The following is a 19,399-nucleotide window of genomic DNA, read 5'->3' as shown; positions in this document are numbered from 1 at the left end:
GCTGCAAATTAAGATATTTTTTCTTGAACAGGTATTGGAGACTATGTGGTCAATATAGTCCTCACAAATAATGACGTATAGATACTGCCTCCAAATATTCAGTGCGTGAAAAATGGCTGCGAACCTAAATCATCCAAAGGGTAATTCGTCTCATGAATCTTCAACTGAAGGGACGCGTAGGCAATCACCCTACCATCATGTATCAACACCGCGCCAAGTCCTATGCGTGATGCATCATAATACATGGTGTAAGATCGTGAACCTGTAGGCAACACCAATACTAGGGATGTAGTCAATGCAGTCTTAAGCTTCTGAAAGCTCTCCTCACACGTCGGACCATATGAAGGGAGCACCCTTCTGGGTCAATCTAGTAAAAGGAGCTTCAATGGATGAAAAGTCGTCCACAAAACAGCAATAATAACCCGCCAAACCCAAGAAACTCTGAATCTCTGTAGCTTAAGTAGGTTTAGGCCAATTTTGAACTGCCTCAATCTTCTTCGGATCTACCTTGACCCCCTCACTAACACCATATGGCCCAAGAATGCCACTGAATCAAGCCAAAACTCGCACTTGGAGAATTTAGCATATAGTTTATTCTCCCTCAAAGTCTGGAACACGATCCTCAAGTGTTACTCATGATCTTCCCGACTGCGAGAATACACCAATATGTCGCCAATGAACACGATGATGAAGGAATCAAGATGCGGCTGGAATACTATGTTCATCAAGTGCATAAAGGCTGCTTGGGCATTGGTCAGCCCAAAAGACATTACCAAAAACTCTTAATGACCGTAGTGGGTTCTGAAAGACTTCTTTGGAATATCTGAAGCCTGAATCTTCAACTGATGATATCCCGATCTTAGGTCAATTTTCAAAAACACCTTAGCACCTGAAGCTGGTCAAAGAAATCATCAATGCACGGTAGTGGGTACTTGTTCTTGACTGTAACCTTGTTCATCTACCTATAGTCAATATACATCTTCATAGAGCCATTTGTTTCCTTTACAAATAGAACTAGATCAACCGAAGGCAATACACTCGGTCTAATAAAACCCTTATCAAGCAAGTCTTGAAGTTTTTTTGTTAATTCCTTTAACTCTACTAGTGACATGCGATATGGTTGAATAGAGATGGGTTGAGTGCCCGACCCTAAGTTGATACCAAAATGGATGTCCTGATTAGGCGACATGCTCGGAAGATCTACTAGAAACACATCTGGGAAGCCTCTCACTATCGGAACTGACTCGACGATAGTTGTATCAGCACTAACATCCCTCACAAAGGATATATATGCCAAGCACCCCTTGTCAAATATCCGATGAGCCTTTAGATAAGACAACACCCTGATGGGAACATAACCCAATGAACCTCTCCACTCCAATGTTCGTAATCCCGCATCGCCAATGTCACGGCCTTAGCATGAAAATCCAGAATAGCATGATATGGATACAACCAATCCATGCCTAAGATCACGTCAAAGTCTATCATACTAAGTAACAGAAGGTCTACCCTAGTCTCATAACCCCCGATAGAGACCATACATAAGAGATAGACACAATCTACCATAATAGAATCTCCCACATGCGTAGACACATCAACATGAGCACTCAAAAAATCAAGAGACATGTCCATATATGAAGAAAAATAGGATCATACATACAAACAAGTGGAGCCCGAATCAAGTAAAACTAAGGCATTTCTATGGAAAACAAGAAAAATATCTCTGATGATCGCATCAAATGACTCTGCCTCAGGTTTAGCTGTAAATGAATTGAAATGGGGCTAAGCCCTGCTAGTCTGAGCTCTACCTCTTGGACGGCCTATACCTAGCTATCCTTCATATCTAATGGCCTGACCACCACCCCCACTGCCTGACCCTCGCTTCTAGCTAGATGAGAGGGCAGTGGAGCAACCTGTATCGGAACCGTGGCACGAGTACCCTGATGTGCCATACTGCTTTGTGACCTGGGGAAAAATAGTGCAATGTGCCTCGAATCCCAACAAGTATAACAAGCCCTAGGTTGTTGTTACTGCTGACCATGTCGACCTGAATAACCACCCTAATAACTCTTAATCAGGGGTGAACTAACTAGAGATAAAGGTGCACTGTATGTCAGATGCACAGAATGAAACCCATGAGAACTACGACTACCGAAGGCACCATGTAACACCTGAAGCGCTGATTGAATCGGTCTGCTAGGATGGCCTCTACCAAATGAACCCCTGCCTCCAGACGAGGCACCACTGCACCATCAAAATGATGAGGCCTCCTCTCAAATGTTGTCTCTCTACCCTGACCACGAATCCTCTCGATCCGCCTAGCTATATCCATAACCCGATTAAAAAAAAATTCATCCCGAGTCTCTTTGTCCATCTATAACCTAATACCGAAAGTAAGGCCATCAATAAATTTCTTCACTTTCTCCCTCTCACTAGGTAGCAAGACCAGTGCATGGCGATCTACGAATCTGGTTTCATATTAGGTAACATGCATGCTACCTTACTGGAGGTGCTCAAACTGGATGTTGTAGTCCTCTCTCAGGGTAAAAGGAATGAACTTCTCCAGGAATAGATGTGAGAATTAATCCCAAGTGAGTGGAGGTGAACCTGCTTGTCTGCCTCGAACATACTCCTACCATCACCCCTTGGCGGAGCCATACATCTAAAATACTATAAAGTCGACTCCATTGGACTCCACTATGCCCATGTTGTGCAGAATCTCATGGAAACGGTCTATGAAATCATGTGGGTCCTCAGAAGGAGTACCACCAAATCGAATAGGAAATAGATTAGTGAAATTGTCCAGTCTCTTCAACCCCTAATATGACATAGCAGGTCCCTTACTGGGTTGTGTAGCAATGACGGGCTGAACCGCTCCAACTTCTAGAATTGTCGGAGTCTAATATCTGTGAGCCATCTACTCTGGTGTGTGAGTAGTGGGAGTCTGAGCTCCTCCCCTATCCCTAGATATGGCTGGTGCCGTAGGGAGCACACCGTCCTAGGCCACACTCTCAATCAGGTCCACCAGATGGACTAGAGCATCCTAAAGTACCGCAGTAGAATGAACCCCTCCGGAACCTGAGTTGGTCCAACGGGCGTATTCTGAACAAGGATCAACTCCTCTTGCTCGATCTGAGGATCTATGATAGGTGTTGCTGTGTGCGCTCTAGGCTAAGCTCTACCTTTTCCTCTGGCCCTACCTCGGCCCCGACCTCTACCCTTAGTAGTGTGTAATGACCCAATCGGTCATTTTGAGTATTTGAATTCCATTCGATGATTTGAGGGCATGCGTAGCTTCGTATGACGTATTATGACTTATGTGTATTGTCGGTTTTGGTTTTCGGGTGATTCAGAATTTTTTTGGAAGAATGATTCTCATTTTAGAAGCTTTAAGTTGGAAGAGTTAATTAAGTTTGACCTTTGTATATTTGACCTCGGATCGGAGTTTCAGTGGTTTCATTAGGCCTGGATAGTGATTTTGGACTTGGGCGTATGTCCGGATTTGCATTTGGATGTTTCTAGAAGGTTTCAGTACTATATTGACAAAATCTGAAAATTTGAAGATTTGAAATGTTCATAAGTTTGACCGAGAGTTGACTTTGATGATATTGGTTTCAAATTGTTGTTCCAAGAGTTGGAATATGTTCGTTATGTCTTTTGGAACTAGTGTGCAAAATTAGAGGTCAGTTGGAGTTGATTTAATATGTTTCGGTATGAATTTGGAAGTTGAAAGTTCAAAAGTTTATTAAGTTTGATTAGAGGTGCGATTCATTATTTCGATGTTATTATGAGTGATTTGAGGCTTCGAGTAGGTCCTCTTTATGTTTTGGGACTTGATAGTATGTTCGGACGGGGTCCCGAGGGTCTCGGGTGAGTTTCGGAGTGGTATCAGACCACTTTTCCTTCATGTTTGATTGCTGGAGTATTCCGGACTGCTGGTGTTGTTTTTTCCTTCTATGCGATCGCGGGACGAGAGATGCAACCTTGATGTACAAAGCTGGAGCTGAGGAACTTTTCTCTACGTGTTCGTTATTGAAGGACCGTGTTCGCGGAGTTTGAGAGGTTTGACTATTGCGGTCCCCGGCATAGTTTCACGATCGCGGATAAGCGTGGGTGTTAGGCGAAGGTGTCTTTGCATTCGCGTGTAGCTGGGCGTGTTCGCATAGTTTTGTTCCTGTGGTCTTCACGTTCGCCTGGCTTTTTTTGCGAACACGATAAGTATTTTGAGCGGTGCCATTTTTCATCTTCGCGATCACATGGGTTCTTCCGCAATCGTGGTGCATATGACTGTCCAGTGATTATAATTACTCTATTTCGAAGGTTTCAGAAGGTTTCAGATATTTTATCATATTTTGAGCTATGAAGCTTAGATTGGGGCAATTTTGGAGGCGATTTCCATCACATGGATTGGGATTAGTATTTTCTACACGGTTTTGATTTTATTTCATGAATCTATCTTCGATTTTGGTATTTGGATTATGAATTTTAAAGAGAAATTGGGGGGTTTTGTCCAAATTTTCCAAAAGTGAATTTTTGAGATTTGAGTGAAATTAGTATGGTTGGACTCGTAATTAAATGGGTTGTCAGAATTTGTATGTTTTGACGGGTTCCAGGGTGCGGGCCCCAGTTTGACTTTTTGGTTGCTTTGAGGATTTGATTAAAAATTCGACCTTTATCGATTGGATTTGTTTCATTGGGCATTATTTAATGTTTTTGAGTTGCTTTTGGCTAGTTTCGGGCCGTTGGTGTTCAATTTATGCGGGGTGGAGCTTATAGAGTATTGTTTGCCTTGCTCGGTAGTTGATTTGGCTTGCTTGAGGTAAGTATCTTATCTAAACTTGGTTGAGGTACTAGTTGCCTGAATTATTTGTGAGGTACTAGGTGGGCATTTATGTGGGGCTTGATCCCAAGCGCGAGCATCAGGGTATTTATCTATGCTCGGGGTAATGCTTAGGCGATGATATGCCTAGAGTTAACTGTTAAGCTTTAAGCTATAATATTTCTCATATTTGTATCATTGTTGTGAACTATTTGAGACATGTTTTAGGCTACGAAGAGGCTAATAAACTTGGTAATTGCTATTTTTATGATAAAATTGTAGATATGAGCTATGATAGAACACTTTTCTCATGCCTACACATCAACATGTTATTATACCAGTCCAGAAGCATGAAATCTAATATTTATTCATCATATTTATGTGTACTTGTATATTTGCTTCTGTGTGATATGATTTGGACTGGATGCCTATGACCACACTTGGCGGATTGTGTTGATATGCCTCTGTCCACACCGGGTGGATTGTGTTGTTATGTCTATGACCACGCAGGGCAAATTGTGTTGTTATGCCTGTGATCAGCCAGGCGGATTGTGTTGATATGCCTGTGACCACGCAGGTCAGATTGTGTTGACATGCCTTTGACCACGTCGGGCGTTTTGTGAACTGTGACCACGCCGGGTGTATTATGTTATTGATCCTATGACCACGCCGGGTGTATTATGTTATTGATCCTGTGACCACGCCAAGCGGATCCATCACATTGTGAATTTGACCACGCGGGGCAAATTATAATATTTATCTTATGACCACCCCGAGCTGGTAGCACGTTGAATTGGCCATGCTTGAGTGTAGATAAGGATCCATCCCCCTAGGGTCACCCTCTCATGTTTCTATCTTGATGATGTACACGCGGATTATAAGAAACTGACGGGGTTCTGGTTGATGTGAGCTCTGGGAGAGCTGGTTGCTATATTTGGATCAGGTTGCATGTTGCAACAAGCCTTATTGGCTTATTGTTATTGGAACGAGTTGCCCACCGCAGCAGGCTCATATTTGGTTATTGCATTTCGTCTTTACTTGCAATTTCCTTGATTGTTTTCCTGATTTACTTGCATATCTTTTTTATATGCTGGATTGTTGACTGAGTATAACACTTATAAAACAAAACATTGTGAGCATCAGAGTGGTATTAATTGATATTTCCTTATTTGATCATATATCTATTCTATACTTGTTGAAATTATGAATTGTACAGGTGTTGGTGAGTATCATTTATAGTTCTTGCATTTTTTATCTCGCCGAGGTTAGTTAGGATACTTATTGAGTACATGGGTTCGATTGTACTCATACTGCACTTCTGCACCTTGCATGTAGATCTTGGAGTTGTTGCTGCTGTGTACGGGGGAGATGGCATTGAAGATGTGCCCGTGTTCCAGTTATGTCTATCACTTGTCCTTGGTAGCTTTAGATTCGAATTCTATCTACGTATATTCAAACATATGTTGTAAATATTATTTCATACCAGCTTTGTAAGTCTAAAGTCTTAATGGCTCATGACTTGTACTACCAGTCCTCGTGGAGATGTATAAAACTCACTTATTTACTTTTGACTTTTATCATTATCATTAGATTGTGTTTTATTGTTATTTGGCTTACCTAGCGGGTTGGGTTAGGTGCCATTACGAGGGGTTAGATTTTGGGTCGTGATATAGTGGCAGCAACCTGGGGCTCCGACTCTTAATAAGCGGTGGATGATGTGCGTGTATGATTCAAACTTCAGTGATAAAATAAAATCACATAACAGAGTAAGAAAGAAGTGAAACTTCCTAGAACCTTATAGCCTCTAGAAGATAAGTACAGACATCTCCGTACCAATCCTCCAGACTCTACTAAGCTTGCTCATGACTTGTGAAACCTACACAACCTAGTGCTTTGATACCAACTTATCACGATCTGAAATCCCAACCACGAGGCCAAAATAGCGCCTAACACCGAATGCAAGCCAAGACAACACAATAGATAATACAAAATAAAGAAACACAGAAAATATCTAAAACCTGATTAATAGCATGACATAAACTCCCCCAAGATCTGGTGCCACTAGTACATGAGTGTCAAGAATAAGCTAAATACAAAGGTTTCAAAGAAATACAACACTGTCTGAAATAAAATGAAAACACTATAATAAAGTAGGAAGTGACTTCTAAGGACTGCGAATGGGGTGCAACTCTACGTCAAATCACTATCTGGTATCCGCTAAGTGCCTCTCGGGACTCCGCTAGTATCAACGTCAAAATCTGCACGAGAAGTGCAAAAGTTTAATATGACTACAACTGACCTAATATACTCAGTAAGTGTCGAGCCTAACCTCGACGAGGTAGCGGCGAGGCTAAGACAAGATACCTACTAAAACCTGTGCAGTCATATATATAAAATAACAGAAATAGCAAGTAAGTCATTTAAGTAATAACGGGGAGGGGACATATAAAAAAGGAGTGATAATCAGAACAATAAGTGAAAAAGTATCAAGTAAGTCTCTTATCGAAATAAGACGAAGCAGCCAAGTTAAATTCGCAATCCGAGAATCAAGTAAAGCAATGAAATCATTAAATAATATGGCATCACCCTCCGTGCTGTTATTCTCTTACTCACCATATTACATAATGAATGCAATGGCATGACATCACCCTTCGCGTTTTTACTCTCATCCTCACATGATGATGATGAACGATAATGAAGCAATCATGTGCACGACATTACCCTTCGTGCTTTAATCCTCACCTTCACTCAATCAATAATAATAATATGCATATATGGTACGGCAACACCCTTCATACTTTTCACTCTCTCCTCACCTAGTAACTATAACATCCTAAAGTTTTAAGCAAGATGGGAAACAATTCACTTCAGACGTGGAAGGTATAGCATGTGTAACCACATGGTACGAACAATATCATCACAACTTCAAAGTAAGCAATATAAACAGAAACGAACAATTTAACGAATAAACAATCTAACTAAGACATGGAAGGTATAGCATGTGTAACCACATGGTACGAATAAGACAAATTCCACCCATATACTTTCAACCCATGACAACGTTTATATACTCATCATCATACATATACGTCGTTCCCACACATAATTTACGTAGCAAATAGACCAATTAGTCATAATTCCCTCAAGTCAAAGTTAACCACAACACTTACTTCACTTCGCATCAAAATCAATCAATCAACCACGGCCTTGCCTTTCGAACAAGTCTCCAAACAAATCGAATCTAGCCAATTATCGATCAAACAATTCAAAATAATGTTTAGAAACTAACCACGAATGAAATGGGTTTAATTTTGACCCTTTTTTAAAAAGTCAACACAAGTTAACCTATGGCTCGCTTTGTATAAATCCGAGATTCGAACCAAGACTCGATTATCTATTCACCTCCGAGCCCGGATATGTAATTTGTTTCGAAATCTGACTTCACTTTGAGATCTAAATCTCAATTTTGCAAAATTCCTAAATTCTACCAAAAATCCCTAATTTCCACCATGAAATCCCTAGATTTGATGTTGATCCACACCCAATACACATTCAACAATGAGTGAAAGCAGTCGTTGGAAGAATAGTATCCAACAATGAATCGGGGTTGATTTCCTCAGGAAGTTAAATATAGGTATTAGGGTGTACACTTGATGAGCGTAGATGAAATACTCAATTACACTTTCAAACAAGAGGGTTTTGTAATTTACTTCTATAGAAAAGAAACTAAAGATTGAATAATTGTTTTTGTTGTTTTTCAACTAGGTAAAAGGCCTAGGGATATAACATTCACCTAGGTGTTAGCTTAATGGGTTAATTACGATAACTCTTGTTTTAGTGATTGGGGTGTATTATACCTCTCAGCTCTAAGTTACCTACTCAATACATCTCAGTCATAGAGTGATTTTGCCCAAATTGGCTTTCTCAAACCCATTTGGGTATCAAATCAAATAGTTGATATGAGCTCAAGTCGGGTTTTCCCTATATCTAGTTCAAACCTTTTAATTAGGCTAGCCAAAACCTTAGCTAGCCCAATTTCTCGTTAGCCAAATTTTCCTAGACTAAGTCCGTCTTTCTCAAGTAAGAACCAAGTCAAAAAGGCATGAATCAATAGTGGCAACCATTAATTCTAAAAATAATGCATGAACATGGCTAAATAACAAATACCCAATCATAAACAAGCATTGGATTAATTAATCATAAGGTTTACACATTAGGGTTGGGTCACAACCCTAGAAAATATATAGCTACTCATAATAGAGATGGAAGAAAATAAAGAAGAAACAATAATTAAAACCATAATACAAAATTAAAATGATAAACTAATGTATTTTTAACCCAAATTGGTCATAAATTACCAAAAGTAGTAAACTACGATGGCTGTAGCTCAAAAAACTATAAAACTTGTCCTAAAAAAGTGTTTCCCGTCTATTTATAATGGCCCAAAATTCACTAACAACAATGCCCTTCAGGAGATTTGGCGGCTGCACAATTCCATGTGTTGTCCGCACTTTTCTTGGTTCTGCAGGATGAGGAATTTTGCAGCCGCACAATTTGGTCTGCAGCTGCACTTCAGCTTCTGCGGCCGCACTTATTCTTCTGCGACTGCACTTTTGGCAAGGCTTCACTCTTGGTCGTTTTGCACATTCTCTGAACGTTTTGAATTCTTGTCAGTGCGATCATGTTTTGCTGTAGCACAATTTTTGTGTGGTCCGCACTTTTCTTTAACCATCATCTAAGCTTCAATACCATATCTGCGGCCACAGAGAGAATTCTGCGTTCCGCGCTTTCTTCTGTAGACTGCATTTTTGGCCTGCTGTGCTCCTTCTTGCTTTATGAGCCGGAACATTCTTTTCTGAGTTAGATTTCTTCATTAAAGTCCAATTCTCCAACATTCTTACAATATGCACAATTTCATTAGTTTTGAGAACAGAAATCAACCTTTTCGAACTGAAACTAAAGCAAGAAGGTACTAATAAGTAGTTAAAATTTGCACTTATCAGATGTTAAAAACTCATGAAAAGTAATGAGGAATTGATAGAATATGAAATAGAGTTGCTTACCAATAAATTTGGGAAGAAACGTTCTTCAAAAATTGCATGTAGAGTGTTTTGGGTTGAGAAATAATGTAAAATGAGCTAAGTCCCATTTTTCTCTTCTTTTAACGTGTCGCATTTACAAACACTTATTCGCAAATGCGATGCCCGCATATGCGAGACACGGGTCGCAAATGCGAAGTGTGTATCGGGTGTACCGATGTAGCAAATGCAAGTGACCCTACATCACAAATACAGATTATAGCTTCGCATTAGCAAAGTTGTCGCTAGCTACCTGAGTTCGCAAAAGAGAAGGAAAGTTCGCAAATGCGAAGTATACACACTCCGAAAATGCGAATTTTCTCTACAAATGCGAGATTTTTTCTACAAATGCGATGTCGAGCCCTTCATACCCCTTTCCGCAAGTGCGATCTAATAACCACAAAAGCAAGCTCGCAGATACGAGCCAGACCTCGCAAATACGAGATCTGCAGGTTGACACCAGAACCAACATTGCATCAGCTGTGCTAAAACCTTCCAAATTCATTTGAAACTTCCCCGAGCCCTCCGGGCTCCAAACCGAACATGCACACAAGTGTAATAATATCCTACAAACTAGCTCGCTGCCTCAAATCATCAAAATAACATCAATTGAAGAGAATCGATCATCAAAACTCTTGATTTTCAACTTAAAAACTTAATTTCACAATTTTTCACATAACACGCCGAAATGCGCTCGGGTCACCGTGCACCCCAACCAAATGTGTGTATGAGGCCAAAAAATCATACAAACCTACCGCAATCTTCAAAAATACCGATCCGGGGTCGTTTACCCAAAATATTGACAATGGTCAAATCTACCTTCATTTAAGTCAAAAATTTTATTTTCTTCAAAATTACACATAAAAGCTTTCGGAAAAGTGACTCGGACCATGCATCTAAATCAAGAAACATCAAATGAAGCTATGAGAGGTCTCAAAATACAGAAATGTTGGCTAGTACTCCAAAACGACGTATCGGGTTGTCACACAAACGTTGGTCAACTCTTGTAACTTAAGCTTCCAAAATAAGACTAAGTATCTCAATTAACTCTCAAACCTTCCCGAAGTCAAACCAACCATTCCCCCAATTCACAAAATAACAAACAAACATACAGGAAGTATCAAATAGGGGAACGAGGCTCAAATATGCAAAACGTTCGATGAGATCGTTACAACGTGATTAGAAAATCTCTTGCATTTTTGTGTGCTTTTAAGTGAAAAAATAGCTCCCTATTTATGATAAATGGTCAAGGAAAAAAAGAAAAAGCAGAAAAACTTTACCCTCCACTCATCTAAACTTAGAGGCCAACACTAGTTCTCTACTTTGCGTATCCCCATTTTGCAAACTAAAAATTGATTGGATTTTACAATAAAGAAACAAGCTTCTTTTTATTATAAAATATATTAGTCCATATTATAAATCTCCACCTTAGACTAATTTAACTAATATAGTAAAGGTATTTCACGCTCTTTACAAAAGCACTTGGGTTTGTGAACATATTAGCATAATTGACTCCAGTGTTGATCTTATGAACGAATACCTTTTTTCAGCAATGGTTTTGCGAATGAAATGGTACGTGATATCAATATGCTTCTTCCTCTCAGGATACATTTGATCTTTAGTCAAGTGAATGATACTTTGACTACCACAGAAAACGGTACACTACTGGAAATTCAGTCAAAATCGAACGACAAAATTGACCAATATCGTGTGTGTGTGTGTGTGTGTCTATGTGTGTGTGTGTATGTATATAAATATATATTTAATTTAGGATGTCATATATACGTAGATTGTAAGTAACAATAATCTATAAGAGTTTGTGTCACGATCCAAATACCTAACCACTCGTGATGGCGCCTATCGTGGAACTAGGCAAGCTGACATTCTCAATATGCTTTCAATATATAACAGAAGTGAGCTAAAGCAATTAAACTAAACTGAAGGTTTACATAATAACAGGGTAAAAACCCAAAACACAAGTGCAGAATGATAGCCCGACATCGGGGTGTCACTAAGTCATGAGCATCTAACAACCAATCTAGAAACAGAGTCTACTACAGTCTGTGTCAAATGCCAATACAAGAGAGAAAAGATAATAAGAAAGGAGAAACAAGGATTGCGGACGCCGGCAGCTACCTCGTAAGTCTACGATAATCAGCTCGCGCACGAACTCAACGACCGCCAGAACTGTACACACCTAGATCTGCACATGAAGTACAGGGTGTAGCATGAGTACAACCAACTCAGCAAGTAATAGAATTAAATAAGGAACTGAGAAGCAGAGACGAGCGATAAAAATACAGATCATTTCAAAAGTTTTCAGTAAATAGTGAACATGCTTTCAAATCCGGTGGTATAAGTCAAATCAGTTCAAGCTCTAGTAAAACAGATATGAATCTTCCAGAAATTTTACAACAACAACAGATAACAACTAAGTGCAATAATAAATAAAAGCATGTACAGCCTCTCAAGGAAGCAGTCACTCAACTTATCTCCACATCTCACACTCTCGGTTCTCAGCCCTCAATACACGCTCTCAATAGGTACCTGCACTCACTGGGGGTGTATAGACTCCAGAGGGACTCCTTCAGCCCAAGCACTATATTGCTACGGCGTGCAGTCCAATCCAATATTGTTGCGGCGTGCAACCGATCCAATATTGTTGCGGCATGCAACCCAATCCAATATTGTTGCGGCGCACAACCCGATCCAATATATATATATATATATATATATATATATATATATATATATATATATATCCCGAAGGCTTGTTGCGGCGTGCAACCCGATCAATATACCTCACAGCTCGCAGCTCGGCACTCGGGCCCTATCTCACTCATTAACCTCTCCAGCCCATCAGGCTCACAAAACATCATAATAATTAGCGCAAATAGAGAATACAACAGTATCAACAAGAAATGAGAGTGAATGGAGATATAACACACAAGTAAGAGTGTGACTGAGCACAAGACAATAATTAGCAGTCAATTCAACAAGTATACGACCACTGCAGGTACCAACGGTGATATCATATCGCCTAAGCATGGTTTCTAACATGAAAGGAAGTCAATTGCTCAATGACAAGGAAAACAAGTAATAACAAAGGCTATTCGACTTTATAGTCTCACGGGACGGACCAAGTCACAATGCCTCATGGTGCACACTCACACGCACGTCACCTAGCATGTGTGTCACCTCCAAATATTCACATCATACCAATTCTCAGGGTTTCATACCCTCAAAACCAAATTTAAGACTGTTACTTACCTCAACCGCGTAGAAATCCTACTCTGAAATGTCGTTGTCTCTCGAATCAGCCTCAAAATTCCCCGAATCTAGCCACAAACAGTACGAGATAGTCAATATAGTCTAAAAGGATCAATCCCATAAGAAAATTACTAAAATATAGCCCAAAATCCGAAATTGGCTCAACACCCCCTTCCCCCCGGGCCTACGTCTCGAAACCAGACGAAAGTCACAAAACTCGAAAGCCCATTCACTCCCGAGTCTAACCATACCAAATTTATATAAATCCGACCTCATTTGTCCCTCCAAAATTCACTCTCCAATTCCCAAGCCCTAAACCCCCAAATTTCACTTCAAAATCTCACTAATTAGGTGTAAAATCAGTGGGGAAACACCATTACTGAAGATAAATAGGCTCAAGGAACTTACTTCAGTGATTACTTCGCAATCCCTATCAAAATCCCAAAACTCTGCCCAGACTTCTCGCACCTACGGCTCCATTTCCGCATATGCGGAGCCGCATATGCGGAGCCGCATCTGCGGGCAAAGCCCCACTTCTGTGGAAAAATCACTAAAACACTGCCTCCGCTCCTTCGATCAAGTGACAGCATTTGCGCTCTTCGCGGGTGCGGGAACTACATCGCACCTGCGGTCCAAACTCGCACTTGCGCCCCTAAATCCGCTTCTGCGACCATCGCAGGTGCAGGAATGCCATCGCACCTGCGTCCTCTACCCAAATCCTCCTTAGTCGCATATGCGGCTCCTCCTTCGCTTCTGCGGGCTTGCACCTGTGGTTCCCACTTCGCATGTGCGGTTACACCAGTAGCAGCAGCTTCAGCTGCAATTCCTCAACTCTCATCAAGCTGTTAACCACCTGAAATCACCCCGAGGCCTCCGGGACCTCAACCAATTATAACAACAAGTCCTATAACCCAATACGAACTTAGTCGAACCTTCGAATCCCTCAAAACAACATCAAAACACCAAATTACACTAGGATTCAAGCATAAAGAACTTCTAAACTTTCGAATTCCACAATGACGTCGAAACCTACCAAACCATGTCCAATTTACCTCAAATTTTACACACAAGTCAAAAATGACATTACGAACCTATTCCAACTTCCGAAAATCCAATCCGACTCCGATATCAAAATTTCCACTGCCGGCCAAAATCGCCAAAATTTCTACTTTCGCTAATTCAAGCCTAATTCTACTACGGACCTCCAAATCACATTCCAGACGTGCTCCTAAGTCCAAAATCACCAAATAGAGCTAATGCATCAAAATTCAAATCCGAGGTCATTTTTCCACAAGTCGAAATCTGGTCGACTTTTCCAACTTAAGCTTCCAATTAAGAGACTAACTGTCTCAATTCACTCCAAAACACTCCGGACCCGAACCAACCAACCCGATAAGACATAATACAACTGTAAATCACAAAAGAAGCATAAATGGGGGAAACGGGGCAATAATTCTCAAAACGACCAGCCAGGTCTTTACATCTTCCCCCTCTTAAACAAACGTTCATCCTCGAACGGGTCAAGAAACATACCTGAAGTCTCAAATAGGTGTGGATATCTGCTCCGTATCTCTCGCTCGGTCTCCAAAGTGGCCTTCTCCACAGGCTGACCTCTCCACTGCACCTTCACCGAAGCTATATCCTTTGATCTCAACTTCCAAACATGCCGCTCCAAAATGGCCACCGGCTCCACATCATAAGTCATATCACCATCAAACTGAACCGTGCTGAAATCAAAAACATGGGACTGCTCGCTGATATACTTCCGCAGCATAGAAACAAGAAATGCTGGATGCACACTCGACAAGATAGGTGGCAAGGCAAGCTTGTAAGCCACATCCCCGATCCTCTGAAGTACCTCAAAAGACCCAATGAACCGAGGGCTCAACTTGCCCCTCTTCCCAAACCTCATAACACCCTTCATGGGTGATACCTTCAGCAGAACCTTCTCCCCGACCATGAAAGACACATCACGGACCTTCATGTCGGCATAGCTCTTCTGCCTAGACTGCGTCATGCGAAGCCGCTCCTGAATCAATTTCACATTGTCTAATGCATCCTGGACTAAGTCTGTACCCAAGAGCCTAGCCTCACCCGGATCAAGCCATCCCACAGGAGATCTACACCGCCTCCCATATAAAGCCTCGTACGGAGCCATCTGAATACTCGACTGATAACTGTTGTTATATGCAAACTCCGTGAGCGGCAGAAACTGGTCCCATGAACCCCCAAAATCAATGACACAAGCGCGTAACATGTCCTCCAATATCTGGATAGTGCGTACGGACTGTCCGTCCGTCTGAGGGTGAAAGGTTGTGCTCAACTCAACCTGAGTACCCAACTCTCACTACACGGCCCTCCAAAACTGCGATGTAAACTGTGTGCCTCTATCTAAAATGATGGAAACTGGGACACCATGAAGGCGAACAATCTATCGGATGTAAGTCTCAGCCAATCGCTCTAAAGAATAAGTAGTACCAACTAGAATGAAGTGCGCAGACTTGGTCAGCCGATCCACAATCACCCAAATAGCATCGAACTTCCTCGAAGTCCGTGGGATCCGAACTACGAAATCTATTGTGATCCGCTCCCACTTCCACTCTGGGATATCTAACCTCTGAAGCAAGCCACCCTGTCTCTGATGTTCATACTTAACCTGCTGACAGTTGAGACACCAAGCCACAAACCCAACTATATCCTTCTTCATCCTCCTCCACCAATAGTGTTGTCTCAAATCCTGGTACATCTTCGCGGCACCCGGATGAATGGAATACCACGAGTTGTAGGTCTCCTCAAGAATCAACTCCCGAAGCCCATCCACATTGGGCACACATATCCGGCCCTACATACTCAACATGCCATCATCACCAATAGTCACATCTCTAGCATCACCTCACAGCACCCTGTCCGGGAGGATAAGTAGATGGGGATCATCATACTGACGCTCCCTGATATGATTATAAAGAGAAGACCTAGAGACCACACAATCCAATACCCGACTCGGCTCCAAAATATCCAATCTGACAAGCTGGCTAGCTAAGGCCTGAACATCCAATGCCAAGGGTCTCTCTACTACTGGAAGATACGCTAAACTCCCCAAACTCTCCGCCTAGCGACTCAAGGCATCGGCCACCATATTGGCCTTCTAGGGATGGTACAAAATGGTGATATCATAGTCCTTGAGAAGCTCCAACCACCTCCGCTGACGCAAGTTAAGATCCTTCTGCTTGAATAGATGTTGCAAACTCCTGTGATCAGTGTAGATCTCACAATAAACCCCATACAGATAGTGCCACCAAATCTTCAAGGTGTGAACAATAGCTGCTAACTCAAGATCATGGATAGGATAGTTCTTCTCATAGGTCATCAACTGGCGCAAAGCATAAGCGATCACTCTACCCTCCTGCATCAGAACACACCCAATACTGCTTTGCGAGGCATCAATATACATCGAGTAGAAACTAGAAGCTGATGGCAGAACTAGAACTGGAGCTGTGGTCAAAGCAGTCTTGAGCTTCTGAAAGCTCTCCTCGCACTCATCCGACCACCTGAATGGAGCACCCTTTTGGGTCAATTTGGTCAAGGGCGATGCAATAGATGAAAAACACTCCACAAAATGATAGTACTAGCCCGCCAAACCAAGAAAGCTCCTAACCTCCGTGGCTGAGGACAGTCTGGGCCAACTCTGCACTGCCTTTATCTTCTTCGAATCCACCTGAATACCTTCATTGGACACCACGTACCCCAAGAACGCCACTAAACTGAGCCAAAACTCACACTTGGAGAACTTTGCATAAAGCTTCTCCTCCCTCAATCTCTGTAACACAATACTCAGATGTTGGGCATGCTCCTCCTTGCTACGAGAGTACACTAGGATATTATCAATGAATACAATAACGAACGAGTCCAAATAAGGATGAAACACAATGTTCATCAAATGCATGAATGTTGTTGGGACGTTAGTCAGCCCAAAAGACATCAGCAGGAACTCATAATGGCCATATTGGGTCCTGAAAGCTGACTTAAGAATATCCGAATCCCTAATCTTCAGCTGGTGATACCTTGACCTCAAATCAATCTTGGAGAACACCCTCGCCCCCTGAAGTTGGTCAAATAGATCATCAATATGTGGCAAAGGATACTTGTTCTTGACTGTGACCTTGTTCAACTACCTGTAGTCAATGCACATCCTCATAGAACCATCTTTCTTCTTTACAAATCGAACCGGTGCACCCCAAGGTGACATGCTAGGCCGAGTAAACCCCTTATCAAAGAGTTCCTAAAGTTGTTCCTTCAACTCCTTCAACTCCGCTGGTGCCATACGATACGGTGGAATAGAAATGGGCTGAGTGCCCGGCACCAAATCAATACCGAAGTCAATATCCATGTCAGGCGGCATGCCCGGCAGGTCTGCAGAAAAAACATCCGGAAAATACACACCACCAATATAGAATCAATGGCAGGAGCCTCTGCACTAACATCCCTCACAAAAGCCAAATAGGATAGACAACCCTTCTAAACCATTCGCTGAGCCTTCAAGTATAAAATCACTCTACTGGGAACATAGTCTATAGAACCGCTCCACTCAACCCTCGGCAACCCCGGCATCGCCAACGTCACAATCTTAGCATGACAATCTAGAATAGCATGACATGGAGATAGCCAATCCATACCCAATATCACATCAAAATCGACCATACTGAGCAGCAAAAGATCCACTCTAGTCTCCAGAGCCCCAATAGTCACCACACATAACCGATATACGCGGTTCACAATAATAGTATCACCTACAAGAGTAGATACATGAACATATAAAACTAAAGACTCATGGGGCATATCCAGAAAATGAGCGAAATACGAGGAAACATATGAATAAGTGGAACCAGGGTCATATAATACAGAGGCATCTCTATGGCAAACTAAGACAATACCTGTAATCACAACATCTGAAGGAATGACATCTGGTCTAGCAGGGAGGGCATAGAAACGGTCCTGGCCACCCCCTGATCTGCCTCCCCCTCTCGTGCGACCCCTAGCTGACTGGGCTCCACCTCGGGCTAGCTGAGCGGCTGGTGGATGGGCTGGTGCTGATGACAAAGACTGGCTCCTCATGTGACCAAACTCCCCACACTCATAGCAACTCCCTGGTGCTAGTGTAGGGGACTCAAGGGAGCCCCGAGCACCAGGATAACTGGCAGAAGCACCTGACATTGACGAACCTTGACCCGATGGAGCATGGGACGAACTCTGCGCTAGGATGACACCGAGAGATGAACGGCCCTACTGATAACTGTGAGAACCATGGCCAGATGATGCACCACGGTGAACTAGACGAGCCGTCTGAGCATGTCTGAAAGAACGGCCTCTACCGTACTGGAACTGACCCCCACAAAGAGCACCACTAAATCCACCTTGTCTACGAGGCCTCTTGGCCTCCCTCTCAACCCTCTCCTGTCTGCGAACCATCTCAATCTGACGAGTAATGTCGACAACCTCATCAAAAGTAGCACCAGACACTCTCTCTCTGGACATAATCATTCGCAGCTAAAAAGTGAGGCCATCTATAAATCTCATGATCCTCTCCTTGTCTGTGGGAACCAACCAGATACCATGACAGGCCAACTCCGAGAAGCGCATCTTATACTGCATCACGGACATATTACCCTGATGAAGCTGCTCAAACTATCTGCGTAGCTCCTCTCTACGGGATTGAGGCATGAACTTCTCCAGAACGATAACGGAGAACTGCTGCCAGGTAAGGGGCGTTGTGCCGACCGGCCTACGCCTCTTGTAAGCCTCCCACTAACTGCATGCAGCCCCAGAGAACTAAAAGGTAGTGAACGAGACCCCACTGGTCTCCAGAATACCTGCTGTACGAAGTATCCTCTGACACCTGTCCAAGAAACCATGTGCATCCTCTCCCTCTGCACCACTGAAAGATGGAGGCTGGAGTCTCCCAAAACTCTCCAATCTACGATGCTCATCCTCAGGTATAGCAGGAACCATATAGTCCTGGGCAGCAGCATCCGATTGGGCTGGTGGTGCCCCCGGTGTCTGGAATCCATGTACTACCTGCTCAGGTGTGCGGGCGATGGGAGTCTGAGTGCCTCCCCCGGCCTGAGAAGTGGCTTCTACCGTCGAAACAGAGACTGCCTGAGCAAGGCCGATGCACACGGTCAGAATCTAAGCTAAGGCCTCCTGAAGGCCAGGAATCACGATGGGCACAGGTGGT

This window comes from Nicotiana tomentosiformis, chromosome 11 (assembly GCF_000390325.3).
Source record: "Nicotiana tomentosiformis chromosome 11, ASM39032v3, whole genome shotgun sequence".
NCBI lineage: Eukaryota > Viridiplantae > Streptophyta > Magnoliopsida > Solanales > Solanaceae > Nicotiana > Nicotiana tomentosiformis.
Note: the sequence above shows the minus strand (reverse complement) of the source record.